A 17,319-nucleotide genomic window follows, 5' to 3' on the forward strand; every position below is an offset into this window, starting at 1 on the left:
AAAATTTGGAGTCAACACCACAAATCTGCAGGAACTGTGTGATACTATCATGTCAATACGGACCAAAATCTCTGAGGAATGTTTCCATTACCTTGTTGAATCTATGCCACGAAGACGTACGGCAGTTCTGAAGGCAAAAGCAGGTCCCACCTGGCACTAGCAAGGTGTACCTAATAAAATGGCTGCAAAGTGCATTTCCACCAAGTTAAAGCAAATTAAAGTCCACAGTATTGTCAGCAATGCAAAGGGCAGCAACACCTTTTGAAAACTTGTGCTCTGACTATTTCTAATAGCAGAGGCATGCTGTGAAATATCAAAAGTTAAGTAAATATTGTTGTGTTGGAAGATAACATAATAAAAACAAAAAAGCTATTCAGTACACAGAGATTTAGCTCACATATAATATGTATATTGTGATAAGAAGTCACAAAACAACTATAAAGAGTTGGGGATTGGCCTTGTATATTGCTGTGGTGGCTAGCAATTTGGTCAAAATGTAGAAAAAAATCAAACAGTTGACAAAATACAGAGGATTGAGGGTTGCTTTTATACAAGAAAATGGCTGCTGAAAATGATCAAAAGGGAAGTGACATCTTCAATGGAGGACCAGAAGTGGCATCATCATCGGAAGCCGGAAGTGACATCATCGATGGAGGACCGGAAGTGACATCATCAATGAGGGACCGGAAGTGATGTCATCAAGAAAAGCCGGAAGTGGCGGGGAAGAGTGAAGTAGTGGATGGACACCCATTTTCTGGAATGTGAACTGTTGTTGGTAAGTGATTATTTGTCTTCTTTGGTTCTGGAAATTTAGAGAGAGAGGCATCAATACCATCAAACAACCCTTCATCTGTTATAACTTCACTCACCTCTGGGCTTGTTGACAGTCTCCTAAGCGCTCGTGTGTGACAATATACAGTACATACCCAAATAAAAGTATTTTGGCTGGTACTTGAAATATGAAGCACTATTTGGCACAAGGCCCTTTAAAAATGTAAACATCCGAAGATATGAAGTACCAGTCAGGTCAAGTCATGTCAGGTCAGGTTGGGAGCATGCATTGGTACAGCGCATTGCTGCAACTACCACATGACGAAACAGCTCAGGATCCTGGTTGGCAACCCCCCAGACAGACACACAGTCCAGTCCTACCCTCTGGAAATGACGCTGTATCTGCCGCAGCCAGGTGTTAAGTGGGCATCCCCTTGGCCAGGTCCAGCCACTTGGGTCCTCAACAATGAGGATCCTGTGAGCCGGATCACCCTCAGGGAATCGCACCACATGGTTGTAAAGCCGTAACTGATGCTCCCCCACAATACAGGTAATGTGCCACATTTGGGACTCCATGGGCAAACACTCATTTGACACAAAGTCAAACCAGTGGTACTCAAGGATTCTCCGAAGAGACACAGTACCAAAGGAGTCCAGTCTTCATCTTAAGTCACTTGATAGTGTCCATGTCTCACAACGATATAGCAAGACAGGAAGCACTAGGACTCTAAAGACTTGGACCTTCATTCTTTTGCATAGATATCGGGAACACCACGCAACCCTTTCCAGCGACCTCATGATCCACCATGCTCTCCCAATCCATCTACAGATTTCATAGGAAGAGCCACCAGAGACATGAATGTCACTGCCGAGGTAAGTAAACCTTTCAACAAGGTCGACATTCTCCCCATAGACAGACCCACTGCTGATGGTTGTGCCCGAGAGGTCATTAAAGGCCTGTATCTTGGTTTTTATACAGGACATTTGTGAGCCCAGACACTTAGACTTGTCGTTCAGTCTCTCAAGAGCCCAAATCAGAAGCTTCCATTGACACTGCGAAGATCACAGCATCGTCAGCAAAGTCAAGATCAGTGAATCTTTCTTCACCAACAGATGCCCCACAGCCATTGGACCCCACAACCCTGGCCAACTCCCAGACCATTCAAGCATTGAACAGAGTTGGAGTGAGAACACACCCCTGACAATCCCCAGAATCAACTGGGAAAAATGTAGAGGTTCCCTCACCACTCATAGTACCAGTGTACAGGCTGGCCATGACATCGAGCAAAGATCAACTGAGTTGAACGGTTTCCAAAAATTCACAAAGGCTGCAAAGAAACTCTGCCAATATTCAGGTTTGCACCTGATGAGAGCCTTCAGTGCTAGGGTGCATTCGATTGTAGACTTCTTAGGCACAAAGCCAGGCTGTTCTGGTCGCTGGTAGGTGAGCAAGTGATCACAGATCCCATGGAGGATGACTCTTGCAAGGACCTTACCCGGCACTGAGAGCAATGTTATCCCCCTGTAGTTGCCAAAATCCAGGCAATCACCCTTCCCTTTCCAGATAAGGATGACAAGTCCCTTTTTCCAATCAGTTGCGATGATGCCCGTCTTGTATTCTATACTTGATACTGAGCTTCATTTCAATATTTATTTATATTTGAAAAAGAATTCTTGAAGAACATTTTTATTTTCTCACTTTATTCTTCTCCTGGGTGCTTCTGTCTCACACGCTAATGGAGCTTCCAGGTATCGTTAGCAGGACTGTGTGTATAATACTGCTTGAATAAATCAAGTGAAGTAATTGGTTTTTTTTTCAAATTATATTTAAATCATCAAAACTATTCAACATTAAATGATGAGGCATAATTCATATGTATTGATTTTAGCTTTTATTAGTTAATTCACTTTTGCTGATTTCAAAGGTGAATTAGAAATCTGAATAAATGACACTGGTAAAGAGTGCATGCATGCTGAAATTATCACATACACCAATAGTAATTGAAAGGTTAATAATGATAATAAATACAATTATAAATACTGTTATACAAAAGTTATATATTCTGCTGAACAGCTGTAAATACTGTATTATCAGAGTTGGTTTCATTATCCAATCTGGTTCAATAATGTAGCTTTGCAAGCATTTTACTCATTTCACTGTAGCAAAGATAATCTGTTATATGGAATCAAAATTAATTTCTCCCCTAGATTTCAGCTCTGATCAAGATAATAATAGACTATTCTAACATAACTATTATAAATATCCAGTTGCCCTCATGGCCTTCCATTTTTTAGCATAAAAAGTCCAAGAGTCACTTGCTTTTGTCTGTAGAGAACAACAAAGCCGCCCTTTACACTTGCCACTAACATGATGATCCAGTTGCAATCAAAGAGTACTTCACCTCCTAGCAAGGTGTCAATGCAAATGTGATGTGATTGTGATCAGACCACTCAGACCACATTTGGGGGAGGTCAGAGATGAGTAGTGATTGGCTCAAAAGTAAATTGAAATGTTTTTTCTATTTCATACAACAACCACCTAAGCACAAGCTGATATGAACTGCACAAGATGAAGGTGTCATCAAATCACTATCTGGATATGATGAAAACCCATTTTAGTGGCTGGTGTAAAAGTAAACTAGCTAAATTACATTTGGATAAAATTAAGATATAAAATCATGTTGATATCATATGCAAAAAGACTTAAGGGTGATTTCAGGTTTGCAAATGTTGAGGTTAGACTTCATGTTCATAAAACACACACACCTTCTTTGCAGAAGATACTGTTATATTTGCAGTCCCTGAAAAAACAAAAGCAAACTGGTTTAAAATTATCTTTGTTTATTTTACAACTTGATGTTTTGTGTTTGTACTGTATTTCATTTTTCTTATTAATAGAAAATTAGAACAATTTGACAAGATCAGGCAATTTAGTCCAACAAGCTAGTCTATCCTATTCACATAATTTATCGTGTTTTGAAGGTCCCTAAAGTTCTGCTATCTATCACACTTATATTTGTAATTATTTTATAGCATGGTGGGCTCATAAGTGAAAGTAGACTAATAAAAACTAGACTGATTTGAATTAAATATGGCTGCATTTCATTGTTCATTAATTTTATGAGGGTGTGGACATTCTTAGCATCCTGTAGATTTAGCATAATGAGCAATTAATGACTGCTGCTTATTTATTGCAGTGTGTAGATTAAAATCACTAACATTCATTTCTGCTTGCATTGTTTATGTGTGACTTAATAACAGTCAAATATTTTTATAACATTTCATAATTGTATTTTATTTTCCTCTACCTGACTGTATAAATTTTCTTCAGTTATACCACATACACAAATTTGCAGATTAAGTTAATAAGTGGCTCAGTTTAAAGAGTGCATCACACGCATGAGCATTGGAGGCAGATTAAACGTTCAGATAATGTAAATTTCCCACCAGAACACAAGTGGGCACTGTTGGTTAACACCTCTTCCTCCCTCTACAGACCAGGGGCCTCATGTATAAACAGTGCATACGCACAGAAATGTTGCGTTCGGACATTTCCACGCTCAAATCACAATGTATAAAACCTAAACTTGACGTAAAGCCACGCACATTTCCACGGTACCTCATACCCTGGCGTACGCAATTTCTCCACTCGGTTTTGCAGACTGGCGGCACCCAGCGTCAAATCAGTGCTATTGTTCCTGTGTGATCACCCTTTCTTTCTTAGACCCACATTCCTGACGCGGCTTTATAAATACACTGAAACTGCATATTGTTTATTAGTGTAATGCATCTGATTGTAATTAACCTGTAGCAATATAATGGTCCAGGGAATAGCCATAGTATTCCAAATACCATAACTGCTTTAGCGTTGTTACGCTCACTGCATCTTCTTCTTCTTTCAACTGCTCCCGTTAAGGGCTGCCACAGCGGATCATCTTTTTCCATATTACTCTCACTGCACCACTCGGAGTATTTATATCACTGTATCTGAGTGGGGAATCAAAGCAGCAGCTGATCGGAAAGAGAATTATCGGTATACAGTTTCAAGCACACACTGCCTGAGCCACGGCAAAACGCGTCAAAGCCTTTCCTGTACGGACCTTGCGTTTCAGAAACAGTTTCATCCCAAGAATTCTAAACGTACTCAATCAGTCCATCAAGTGCTCCTTGTAGAACTGTTTGTATTTATAAGTACAATCACCTCACTGTAAACTTGCACTACAGTTATAATATTGCACAACCTGCGCCACTTTATAAAGCGCGTATGATGACGATATCATTTTTAAGATGAAATGCAGCAAAATACGTTGCTTATAGTATGCAGATAAAACTTTGATTATTAACAATACAGATTATTTAAATGAAGTTAAACATGTGAGGACATGGTGCCGCAGCGCTAGCTAGTTCATGGATAGCTCCTGCCTTGCGCTGTATTATTGCTGGTGCTGATGTGACACTGGAAGGATAGACGGATAGAATAATTAAACATGTACTACGAAGATATTTCAATGTTCCTTAAAAGTTTTGAACAATCGGCGTTCTAAGCTTACAGATGGTTTCACGTCTGTTGCAGAGCTGATTGTGTGGCGATTAGGTATTTGGAGAAAGAAAAGTAAGGACAGGAATTGGAGGTTAGTACGTTTGAAAGAGACAGTACTTCTGCAATAAATTATTTCATCGAAGGTCGCGCATGGCGCAGCAAGCCTCTTGCGTGAGATATGAACAATCACTGCGCCACCGTGTTCCAATGTTTAATAACATGCTTTCATTTCTATCATCATGAAAAAGATATCACGTATACATCTCAGTATTTTAATTATTCAGAGAACTGTAATATCACGAATGTAATGGATTCTGTGTCCTGTCGGAGAAAGAGAAAGGACGGAAGCACGTAATGATTCACGCACATAGAAGATCAAACACAGAACAAAACATTTAACGTCCTATTTTAGTTACAATGGGATTTGAGAAACTAGTAAAATAAACGATTTTAAGATGAAGTTTATGATGTTCTACTTTAATGACAAAATAAACTACATGATTAAAGTGGAAATTTTGCGATTAAAGTTGACATTTCATGCTTTTTTCCCACTGTGTGCCTATTTTTTTTTCTATGTACCCTAATAAGCTTTCATATGACACTCAGACGGTGGGCTACGAGTCGCCTTTTCACGCTGACTTTGTATGTGACAACTTCTTTTTTATTTAGGGCACTGTGCGACTTTGTGAACTTGAGCTTTCGAGTTTCTCCGACACTATGTCACTCGATCAACTTTCTTTTGTTGATTATACCACTGTTTAAACCAACAAATAGTACGTTTTTCCTTTGCCTCCACTTGGTATTCGCTGAAATTCTTATATTTCCCCCCGTGCTTTTCCCATTGTTTTTTCACAGAAAGCTATTTATATCGATTTGCATATTCAAAGAGGCGTAATTCTGGGAGGAGTTGGGGCGGGACAGAAGGCGCGTGCACGTGCGTTACTTTTCATGCTGATCGGGATTTATGTAGTGGAAGAACATGAAAGTTTGCGTACGCACAGATTCCTGCATCTGGATTTTTCTGTGCATACACACATTCCTGCTTTTGTGCTTACGCCATGTTATAGTGTGAGTTCTATGCACAGCATTATACATGAGGCCCCAGAAGTTTGACAGTTTTAATACCCTTGACGTTACTTCCCATACCCACTTGCCCGGACCCGCCTCTTCCTGTGGAAGTCCTTATGAACAGCACCTCTGCTATCTTCAGCAGCCTGTCTTGTGTCTACAAGGATGTTTTTCTTTTCTTTTAACACTTTTTTCTAATTAGCACCCATCTTGTCTGTTCCAGAAATGGTAACCGAGCAAAACAAAAGAACTTCCCTGATTGCCCATGACAAATTGCAGTACCAGGGGTCATGGTCTGAGAATCCCACATAGTCTCCTGGAAGTAAAAAGAACAGAAGTGAAACTTGAGATCAGGAGGATGCTAGACCTTGGTGTTATCAGTACCTGGTCTAGCCCCATAGTCCTGGTCCCAATCCCCAACAGTAGATTGTGCTTTTGCAACAACTTACATCAGCTTAATCATATTTCATTACTTGATGTGAATCCGATACCACGCGTAGACAAACTCCTCGAGCGACTCTGTAAGGCTTGATATTTGACATGACAAAATAGTACTAGCAAATTCCTTTAACAGAACCCACCAAGGTGAAGACCGGCCATTGGCATTATTTTGTTCCCCCATGTTGATTGCAAGGGCCTCCAGTGACTTTACAATGTCTGGCAGATAGAGTTCTTCTGCCCCACAATACCTATAGTGCCGCTTATCTGGATGATGTAATCATTAATTCCGGCACCTAGGAAGAACATGTGTGACAGGTTCGTGCTGTACTCCTGACATTCTTTGGATTGACCAAGGCAAAATATTTAGGCTTCTTGGGGGGTATGGGTACAGTTCATCTGCAATGTACCAAAATTGATGCCATCATGAACTGGCCCCGTCCAAAAAACAAGAGGCAAGTCCAATCTTTCTTTGGATTAGCGGGCTACTACCACTGGCTTGTTCCTCATTTCTTTGAGAGAGCTGCACCCTAGACTGATCTAACAAAAAAGAAGGCCTCTAACACAGTAGTATGGCATGCTAAAACAGATGATGCATTCTAAGACTTAAAGCAGGCCTTTATGTCAGCACTGGTATTGATAATCCCTTTTCTTTTTTCTCCTTTTATCTTACCGATGTGTTAGGCTCAGGTCTGGGTGCCATGCTGAGCCAAAGTGTTGATGGTGTTGAGCACCCCATTATGTTCCTGAGCCGGAAACTACTGGAGAGGGAAACCAGGTATACGGTGGAGGAAAGAGGCCTTGCCTATCTAGTTGTGATACTACCTGCTGGGTCGTGAGTTCACTCAAATGAGTGACCTTGCTTCATTCCAAAGGATGGCTCTAACAAGGGGTGAAATGCTCGTGTTACCAGGTGGTTCTTAGATCTGCAACCTTCTCGGTTTAAAGTCTTTCATTGTTGGGGCTCTCTCCATTCCAACACCAATGATTTCTCCTAGATTCATGACCTTGCGGTTTGGAATGCCCAACCCCATGTATCTGGGCTGGGTGGTGGGGTCCTGTCACATGCAGCTTAAAGGCACAGATAATGGTAATTTCCTGCTGGAACACAAGAGGGCATTGTTGACTAACATCTCCTCCTCCCTTTGCAGACGGGAAGATTGATGGCTTTAACTTCCTTGACATCACTTCCGGTGTCCACCTGCCTGGACCAGCCTCTGTTGCTGGAAGTCCTTATAAACGGGAGCTCCACCACCTTGAGTAGTTTGTTTGGAGACTCACATCTGCAATGCTGTTTTCCTTTTCTTTTAACGCATTTATAGTTTGTGTTTTCTTTGAATTGTACGGAGTTTGTTTACCCCAGCTCTCCACAGTTGTCTGTGGTCTTTACATGTGATATGTGTAAACATTTTTTTTACAGTGTCCAGTGCTGCCCAGATCTAGGCTGTACCTCTCCACAGTCCCATAATAAACAAACATTTTTGGAATATACCGGCTATGTATGAAAAACATACAAGATAACAATAATAATAATCTGCATTTTGAAACCTGCACCTACATATTCTCCCCTTGTCTTCATGGATTTCTCTCTGGATCCTCTTCTTTTCCTCTCACATTCCCAAAGGTGTATAGGTTAGTGTGATGCACCGGGCTCCTGGTCACAACATGTACCAAACATTAGATATATATTGTAGTTCAAGAACCGAGCTCCCAGTTAGACAATGAGTTACATGGACAACAGTATTTTGTAGTGCAAAATTAGATGACATAACATTCAGGTGCCTTCTTGGAATGTGCAGGCACTGCTCTCAATGGACTGAGTTCAGTAGGTAGATTCTAGAACCTTCTCAATTCATTTCAGGGTTTTGGAGGCTAAAAGCTACCTCAACAAAAATGGAGAGAAAGGCTGAAAACAGGCCTGGACAGAACTACAGTCCATCACAGGGACCGCTGTCACTCGCACACTCATACACACCACACATTTTGCAATTGTCATCTAACAAAACATAGATAATAATAATGAAAGTTTGTAATGAATTTCTTATTTGTTTAGCATTTCTGACTGTTGTAATTTTCATTAAATGGGATTTGCAAAGCTATTCAGTTATGACATAAGTAAAAGACCAACTTTATTACAGCAAGTAACCATTATGGATGTGAGGTAAATGCGGCATTTTGATGGAAAATTATGGAGTGTCCAGATTTTTAAAGTCCCAAACTGGGCCACTTGTGTAGCATTCATGCCCACACATAAAGCCCATCCTCACTTATTTAATACCCACTTTATTCCATCATCATCAGAAAGAATCTGCAAATACTGGTGCTGTGAGGCTGGTTTGGTTTAAAATTAATACTGAGTGTTTATTTGTTTTGTGCCACAGGGAACAGCATTAATACTAGATAACATTTTGTTTTTGTTGCTTGCATTTTATATTTTAAAGGTTAGGAAGATCATTTAACTTCCCTGTTACAAATTGAAGCATTGGGACTAACGTATTGATGCACTGGTTCTGTTCACCTCCTGCTCGAGCCACTGGGAAAACTTCATAAAGCAGAAACAATTTGCTGAAGTTTTTATACACACCAAGCTGGACTTGCTGAAGGAGTGTGTGCTCAAGCAGCTCGTGACAGTGAATTCCTGCCTGCAAACGCAGTCTGCTAGTGCTTCATTAACTTGTTTTGGAGATCTGTTTGTTGTCAGTAGTGACTATTGGAGGTGAAAATGAGGAAAATATGCAAAATACACAAGTTGGTGTAACTGCTGTCAAGGTAAATTTGAAACAGTAACCTAATCCACAGGTGAAGTTGCACAGAATGTTTCTTCTATTAAGTTAGAAAAGTTCATAAATTCACCAATGTTATTCAAGGAGAGATTTAGAAATTTTAAAAAACTGTGTACAGCACAATCTGTTCAAGATATTTCAATCAAAAGTGAACTGTCTTGACAAATTTCCTTGAAGAACAACTGTGACATATGCACCAACCTCTTTAGTGCTCGCTCACAAAGAAAAAAGAAAACAAAAATACCTTTAAGAATCTAGGCAAGTGAACATTCTTCAGCAATTAAGAATAGACAGTAAAAATAATGCTCTATCAACCTCAAATTGAACTAATGGTTTAGAAATCAGCATAACAGCACCTCTCCTGTGATTGTTTCTACACCTCCATTCCTTCTACAGGCCCAATTGCTAAGCAATGTCTTTAATCTTCTTTGATTTTCAAGCCTTTCCCTCAGTTAACACATTCCCCAGATCACACATTAACAGTCACTTCCACACTTTACTGTAACTTGGGCACTGGTTTGCATACTCCTCTCATCCCAGCTCTCTCATAAATATATTCAGCCTTTATGATCAGGACCTGTAGGACAGAAGAACACAAAAAGACAACAGAGAGGTTGCTCACAGACTTTCCCCTTTTCCATATCTTACTCAACATTAAATACCTTTCAGAGAAATCACAATCACTCTCGGCCACAATCTCAGTTTTCTCCAATTACAGCCCACGGTAGCAATGTAGTATACACTCCACTGGTATCCAAAACTTCTAATCAGTTCGCACATTGTCACATCTGCACTTAGGATGCAGGCTAAGGGCTTAACCTAGGGCTGAATACAAGAGCAGGCTTTGATGAAGTGCATTAACCTTTCATTAACCAACCTAAAATGCTTCCTCCAGTTTCTCTACCCCTTTCCTAGCCACACCTTCCATCAACATCACTTCCTGCTCTTTGATTTTGGACCCACCTCTTCCTCCCCTGCCTCTATAAGAACCCAGCACCTTCCAGCCTTAGTTTGTCCCTTTTTGGACGCAGAACCAGAGAGTGCTCAGGAGCCATTTACTTCTGTATTGTGTGCTACAATATATAGGGGCAGATCCCCAAATCTTTTTCTGCTCTCCCTTTGTGTTTTGACAATATGCATGAAAGAACTTCATCCACCTCATCTCTATTGGATTCCTTACTCATTCAGGCCTCTGTCACTTACTGCCCACAATCAACTTCAGTTGACCCCTTGCTGGGACAAACCAATATGACACCGACCAACACATGCTACTGTGGAACTTGCGGCACAACACCCTGCACCACCCCACTCTGCAAGATGTGCAAGTAACCTTAACTACTGTATATACTCGTGGATAAGTTCTCCCGCAGATAAGTCGGGTCTTGATTTTACAGTATAATTTTTGGTATTTTATAATGTCGGTCGTATAAGTTGAATGCGGAAAACTCACGCTATTGATCCAAGAGATTATGATATGCTAATGCCCACCTGAGAGAGTGGACTTACCACGGAGCAGACTGCCTTTTTTTTCTATGTATTGTGCCTACGTGACCACACGGTAATACCCGAACTATTCCAAAGCCACATTTGCACGGTTTAGTATTTTTTTGTATCGCTCACCCTCATACACCTTTATCGTAAGAGCATCCCTTATCTACGATGAATCAGAAGAAAATATGAAGCTGGTTTTAAATTAAACATCATTGAAGTAGCAAAAGAAACTGGTAAATGCTCTGCTGCAAACAAATGTGATGCATCTGAGAAACTGATGTGAGATTGGAGGAGGCAAAAAAAAAATTAAGTGTCACATTTTTGAACGGGCATATAAGTCGATGTCTGATTTTATGATCTATTTTTTGGGTTTCAAGACCCAACTTATATGCGAGTATATACGGTATTTACATTTCCACTAGTCTATAAAAATTTGAAATAACAAAATCCAAGCTTTTTAAGGTACTGTGATACATCTTGTCTCAGGTTAACTGCTAGTTCAAAATTTGGCTGCCTAATTCTGAGTGTATGTGCGAGTGAATGCCCAACAATGGCCTGATACCCTGTTTAAGGTGGCTTTTTCTTGCCTTGTGCCCAGTGTTACCAGCATAGGCTCCAGACCCCATGAACTTGGGTATGGGTATGTGATTTTGAGATTGTTATATTATGGTAAATGTCACAAAAAATAGAGGAAAGCTTATAAACTAAATCAGTTTGTGTAGACTCATATTTAGTAATAGTAATAATAATAAAGTTTGCTTATATAGCACCTTTTCTGTACTGTTCTGTTTGTAAAATGTTTGTCAAACTCTGACCCATAGACAACATGTGTAATCAAGATAACAGAAATAATGACCAATTAATTAAAATACTATTACTGTTGATCTTCAGCCAAGCATTACAATAACTGATGAATTACTAATTTCTTATTTTCCTGTAGTCTGCACGTTCCCAGGTTTACATCATGTGAGCTGCTCCCTTTATGTTCCTGACCCTTATGTCACTCTGTGACTGTGCAAGCAGGTTTTCTATGGTGCGCTGCACACTTTCATTTGACACAGGTGCCTGGGATCCTGTGGTTGAAAGCTCATTATAATGTCAATTAGTTCTAATGGCTGGTGGGGTGCCTACCAGTCACTCACACAGTGAAGACCCTGCCTTTGCATTACACTCATGTATAACATGTCTGAATTTAGAGCAGAAGAGTGTTAAACTTGTCTCACTTTAGAGCAAGAACTTAGATAAGTGTTAGAAATCAGCAGAAGCTGAGAAAATATACTAGATAATAATGATCATCTTCTGACGCTTTTAATCAATGTTGGTTAATATGTTATATGATTGTAGTCTGTTTTTATATGTATTTCTCTTTGTGCAGAAAAGGAGAGTGGGGGTTCTCTCCAGCCATCACTCTGATCAAACAATAATACCAAGAAGACCTAACAATGACAAAAAAGAGTTTTGTCTACACACAGATACAGTATGTTATTAGAATGATACATAAAGAAATAGCACAAGTGCAAAATACATTAACATAACAAACCAGGTTAGTACCCTTTTCGAGTAGATGGGGTGGCTGATCTGCTGAGAATGCAATTATTGCAATAACTTTTGTTTTATGTCCTTCCATATCCAAGGGTGTTATATAATGAAAAAATATTCACCTAAAATCAATGGAATTTTCCCTTGTGGGAAAGGCAACTAACCAAATTGAACCTATATATACAAGTCTCTCAGGCCTTGAAAAAGAATGTATTACAATATATATCAAACTACAAACCTGCTATTAGAAACTTTAATATGAGTGAGAAAAATCTAAACCTTCTGACAGCTAGAAGCTTTCCACAGTGATTTAAGAAGCTGATACAAAGCTGCACTGTACTTCTGTACACATTTGCAATTTTATGTGATTTCTAATGCATCTCTAATCACAAGAATCCTTGGTAAGTGAAGGTAGCTGCCACAATCCATTATGAAAGTTTTCAAGCCATGTTTGCCACGATTACAAAATAAATAATTACAAACCACTAATCTTAGTGTAAAATAATAATTGTTTTAAACCATTTACATTTTTATTTATGCCAAAAGCCAAACATTGCTTTCTACTGTTAAATTATTCTTTTGTCATAGTGTTTTCTGTAGGCTTTTACACATTTATAATCAAAATTTAACAGAATAATATTTTGACAAATGAGAGACTACACTATGTGCCTGTATATTGAGTCTACAAACCTCCACTCTCACCCTAGAGACTCTGAGTTATTTTAACATTTTTTTGTGGCTATTAAATATTCAAAGAGTGAAGAGATCTTTAAAAAAGTAAAAAGAGAATAAAATTCACAAAGGAAGTACAAAGATAAAACAATTTTTGTAAAGAAATAATGAAAATACAAAAATATCTATACTCTTCATTCTGGACCAATATTCTAAAAATTATTCAACACAATAGAATATCCATCCATCCATCCATTTTCCAACCCGCTGAATCTGAACACAGGGTCACGGGGGTCTGCTGGAGCCAATCCCAGCCAACACAGGGCACAAGGCAGGAAACAATCCTGGGCAGGGTGCCAACCCACCGCAGACAATAGAATATTTTAACAAAAAAAATCTTTGGGGTTAAATTCACAAGTCAATAGCTAATTCCAAGTGAAAATACATTTACTGTAGTTCAAAGCCAAAAGGAAATTATAAAATACAAGACCAATTTTTCCACAAAACCATTAAATAAAGTTGAATAAATCTGGACACAGAAGATCTCAAAAATTGAATGAGGGCCTCAAAAACTACCATAAAACCCAAACCTGCCCTCTTTGCAGATCTGAATCCTCTGAACAGGCCTCACCCTAGGCAGCAAAGCCCCAAATCAATTGGCAAGGTTCCAGCCTTCAAAAGCCTAAAAACAGGGCTAAGGCTTTTACACAGTAAATGTCTCATGACGTCTCAAAATGGAGACGATGATAACTGTTAAACATCTTTCCAAGACAAACAAAGTATTTTAATACTTAATAATTTAAAGATGATTCAAAAAGAATACAAAAAAGCAGAATGAAAAAGGAGAAATAATTTTTTTTTTTAAATCAAACAAATCCAATAATCACTAATAAAAAATGATATCTTCTAACAAGGGCAGGAATCAAAAATCCAGGACCTCCCTACATACCAAACAAACAAAAAACAACCCACAGATCTAAAGGGGGTATAACAGTGCCAAATCTCTTTTGTATGCTTCCTTTTAAATACCAGCTGGACCAAGACCTCAGCTGTATGATCAGATGGCCCTTTGGCTCTACATAAAAGAGACAGGGCAGACAACTAAATATACTGCATAAAGTATTAACATTAAACAAAAATACAAAATAATTAATAAACATCACAATATCTGTGGTGGGCTGGCACCCTGCCCAGGGTTTGTTCCTGCCTTGCCCCCTGTGCTGGTTGGGATTGGCTCCAGCAGACCCCCGTGACCCTGTGTTAGGATATAGTGGGTTGAACAATGACTGACTGACTGACATCACAATATTTCACATATATAATAAAGGCAAAATGAAACCAAAAAAAGAACAACAGCGATACAATAAAAGCAAAATTATATTAAAAAAATAACAGCAGCCTTGAAATAAAAGGAAACAATTTAGCCAGGAATAAGACTCTGGCTGAAACATAACATCAATAAGCAAATTCTAAAACTCACAAGAGTCATTCTTTAGTAATAATTTGTAAACTTCTTGGCAGCTTTTTATCAAACAGTTTGGAATATATAGGGGCTCGAACACAAGCAGTAGGAATGTGCAATCTCCACAAATAGTTTTGCATTTTAAGTTGACACTAAAAAGTTAGTTTTTCATTATTTATGCAACAAATCTTATAGATCACATTACCACATCATGTGAACATTCACACTTTCAGTTATTCCTTAGTGGTTGCAAAATCTCTTGTTCTCCTTATTTCTAGCTAGCCTTATTTCAAGTTGGCTGTACTATCAGGTTTGATTCTCTGGTTTCAACCCCACTACCATCTAACTATCATTTTGTTCTGGTACAGTAATCCCTCCTCGATCGCGGGGGTTGCGTTCCAGAACCCCCCACGAAAGGTGAAAATCCGCGAAGTAGAAACCATATGTTTATATGGTTATTTTTATATTGTCATGCTTGGGTCACAGATTTGCACAGAAACACAGGAGGTTGTAGAGAGACAGGAACTTTATTCAAACACTGCAAACAAACATTTGTCTCTTTTTCAAAAGTTTAAACTGTGCTCCATGACAAGACAGAGATGACAGTTCCGTCTCACAATTAAAAGAATGCAAACATATCTTCCTCTTCAAAGGAGTGCGTGTCAGGAGCAGAGAATGTCAGAGAGAGAGAGAAAGCAAACAAATCAATAGGGCTGTTTGGCTTTTAAGTATGCGAAGCACCGCCGCACAAAGCAGTTGCAAGAAAGGCAGCAGCTCACACCCCCTCCGTCAGGAGCAGAGAATGTCAGAGAGAGAGAGAGAGAGACAGATAAAAACAAACAATCAAAAATCAATACGTGCCCTTCGAGCTTTTAAGTATGCGAGGCACCGTGCAGCATGTCGCTTTACGAAGCAGCTGCACTGAAGGGAGCAACATGAAGGTAATCTTTCAGCATTTTTAGACGAGCGTCCGTATCGTCTAGGTGTGCGAACAGCCCCCCTGCTCACACCCCCTCCATCAGGAGCAGAGAATGTCAGAGCAAGAGAGAGAGAGAGAAAAGTAAAAATCAAAAATCAATACGTGCTGTTTGATCTTTTAAGTATGCGAAGCACCGTGCAGGAAGCATATCGCTTGATAAAGCAGCCATATGTAAACCCAGCAAAGAAGAGAGCAATGTGAAGGTAATCTTTCAGCGTTTTTTGAGGAGCAGCCATATCCTCTAGGGGTGCGAAGAGCCCCCGTGCTCACAATATATTTGAGGAGTTTTATTTAATACGTAATACACGCTCTGGTTGGGTAGCTTCTCAGCCATCTGCCAATAGCGTCCCTTGTATGAAATCAACTGGGCAAACCAACTGAGGAAGCATGTACCAGAAATTAAAAGACCCATTGTCCAAAGAAATCCGCGAACCAGCAAAAAATCCGTGATATATATTTAAATATGCTTACATATAAAATCCACGATAGAGTGAAGCCGTGAAAGTAGAACCACGATATAGCGAGGGATTACTGTATTTCATTTTTGTTTTGTCTCTTGGTATTTTGACATTCATTACACCTTCTTTACTTTGATTCTATGCTTGTTGGTTATGTCCTAGTTCTTTTCATTCACAGCAATCCTCTGTCCCTTTTCATGTCTTTAACATTTGCGCTCCTGAGAATAATTTACAATAGTAAAGCCCCAAAAGTCACACTTGAATTTAAGGGATTGCGGAAAAAAAGAAAAAAAAAAAAAAACAAAGGAAAAATGTAAAGCAAATTCAAGCAAGGGAACAGGAAAAAATAACAAAAACAATGAAAATGAAAGTAAAGACAGAGCTGTAGGATGGACAATAGGTTTAGTAATTTCCCTTTTGGGGCATTCCTGAATGGTAACACAAACTAAAGGAAGAAAAATGAAAAATACAGAGAAAAAAATGGAAATAATGGTAAATAATATAAACAAAATATCTACAAAAGTAAACACAGCACAGGCCCTTATCAGGACACAACAGCAAAGTGGAATGGGTTCGAGTTAATTTAAGTGAGTGAGAGGGAAATAGAAAGGGACAAGGAAAATCACAGGCTGCAGTGTCTAAAGGCTATGTCAGATTACACAACTCAGCAATTTTTATATAACCTTAGCAAGTCATAGGCAGTTGGCTGCATGATCCTATGAACTTCAACTAGTCCACAACAAGTTTGATGTTGTCTTCAGTTGTAGTTTTGGGTTCTGTTGTCATGTGAGACCCTAATGATCATCTGAAAAGTACAATGCATAGAATGCAGCAACAAGGAGTAAGGAACATGGGTGTTTTGGACCTCAAAAACAGGGGAGAAGCTCATCTGTCTAATGCCTGGTGTCTTATGGACCATGACAGAATGGGAGAAACAAAAAAAGGTCAGAGATCGCAGCTGAAGTCTCCGTATGTGTTACCACTTTGTACAGTGCCGACTGGCTGTCAGAAAAAGTGGTGAATACAACTGTACTGGGAGGTCAGCACTGAGTTGCTAAATATGACATATCCAGTGAGTTTCAGGTGTGTAAATTGACATGGTATGAGATCAGCCTACA

Source organism: Erpetoichthys calabaricus, chromosome 2 (genome assembly GCF_900747795.2).
Source record: "Erpetoichthys calabaricus chromosome 2, fErpCal1.3, whole genome shotgun sequence".
Classification (NCBI taxonomy): domain Eukaryota; kingdom Metazoa; phylum Chordata; class Cladistia; order Polypteriformes; family Polypteridae; genus Erpetoichthys; species Erpetoichthys calabaricus.